Source organism: Impatiens glandulifera, chromosome 6 (assembly GCF_907164915.1).
Source record: "Impatiens glandulifera chromosome 6, dImpGla2.1, whole genome shotgun sequence".
Classification (NCBI taxonomy): Eukaryota; Viridiplantae; Streptophyta; class Magnoliopsida; order Ericales; family Balsaminaceae; genus Impatiens; species Impatiens glandulifera.
This window is the reverse complement of record NC_061867.1, coordinates 23083945-23085952: the sequence shown is the minus strand read 5'-3', so window position 1 is coordinate 23085952 and position 2008 is coordinate 23083945.

Here is a 2008-nt window from a genome sequence, read left to right as displayed (position 1 = left end):
TGACATGTTGCAATAAGAATGCAGATGAAATTTTCATCATCTATTACAAAGAGAAATGACATATGATTAGTTGTTGTAGAGCTATTTATATAGTTTCGGATGCTCTCTTGGCTTTGATTATATGTGACAAAAAGACAAACAAAAGAATTGAGCTTTCTAAGTTTGTATCAAATGAACATAAATTAGCATTGTCAAAATAAGGCATAACATTTGAACATCCAAGAAAGTAAGATTATATAGCAAAGGTATACATTGTCACGGCCCAATCTTCCTGGCCTAAGAAGAGGAGGCTTAAGGAGAATTTTATGACCCAATCTTCCTGGCCCAAAAAGAGGAGGAGGCTTAAGCCCAACGCAAGTAATATTCTAGCTTGAAGGCAGGTGCTTAATTAACGCATCAATAATTGAGAGTTGAAAGGCATGTCCTTGATTAACGCATCACAAATTGATACTTAAAAGGAATGTCCTTGATTTGTCCATAACTAATTGACAATCAGAAGGAATCCCTAAATTAGTGCATCACTGATTGACACTTATAAGGAATGCCCTAAATTAGTGTGTCATTAATGTAATAGCTAGAATTAGTTCTATAAATACCTGTGAGGTATTACATTGTAAATCACCAAGTATTCAAGTGATATAATATTATTTTTTGTAAGAGTTTACTCTCTCTCTAGAATTCTTGTGTCAATTCTGTTAAGCGTCGAGTGTTACGTCGAGTAAGGCTGACTAGTTACTCGTTCTTGTGAAGATTGTAACTAGTGCCGCACGGATCGTCAGAAAAAAGACTAAGCCCGTGACAATTGGTATCAGAGCTGAAATGACGAAGAGATCGGAAGAAAATTCAAAGGTCGTGGACGAAGTAGATAATCTTCCCCACGGAACCGGAGAAGATGGTAGGAACTCTCGCAAAATTCAGGCGGGTGGAACCAAGCTACCAAAGAAAGAGAAAGATCGAGAGACATTATCATTGACATTATCGCCAGATTGGAGAAGGTAGAACTCACCGTGGCATACGGACAAGATAATGTCGGGGACCTAGAGGAACGCATTGCCGATCTTGAGAAGGAAAGAGACGAGCCCCGAGGAGGAATGCAGAGTGCCTTCAACGAAGGCTTGTCCAAATGTCAAGAACAAGCTCAGATCGTGGAGCAGACCCTCCTTGGTGAAATCAGTACCTTGACTAAGAAATTCGAGGTAATGACTTCTAAGTTACAAGCTACAGAAGAGAATGTGGCGTTACTCAAGAAGGCGATTGCACAATAATGCGGACGCGCGCCTGTAGGAGTCCCCAATCCAATAAGGATAGATGTTCCAAGGCCTAAAGCGTATTTAGGCGAGAGGAATGCGAAAGAGATCGACAAATTCCTAAGGAGTCTGGACTAGTATTTCAAAACACTCGGTCTAGTAGAAGAGGCGAGGAAGATAAATATTGCCACGACATATCTGGAAGACACCACAATGCTGTGGTGGAGGCGAAGGAGTAACGACATTGAAAGAGGTACGTGTTCTATCAATACCTGGGGTGAATTCAAGGAGGAACTCAAGAGACAGTTTTATCCTGAAAATGCCATTCGAGAAGCAAGGGCCAAGTTGATGTGGCTCTCACAAAGAGGGAGTATCAAGGAGTACATCACTACTCTCCTTGAGATCCCTAACTACTCAAACGATGAAGCCTTGTTCTCCTTCATTGATGGTCTACAAATGTGGGCGAAGTTGGAGTTGGAACGGCGTGGTGTCCAAGATCTAAGCTCCGCTATTGCCGTGGCTGAATCACTTGTCGAAATGAGAAGGCAAGAGAAACCAAAGTCGACCTATGAGAGGAATGACAAGGGGGAAAATGGTGGAAACCATATCTACAACAATGAAGACCCAGTTAAGTCTACCAAATCCAATGGTAGAGAAGATCGGGAGGGGAAACATGTAGAGAGACCGCGAATAAAGTGTTTCTTTTGTGAAGGGCCGCACAAAGCAAGAGAGTTCCCTATGAAGAATAAACTATCAGCATT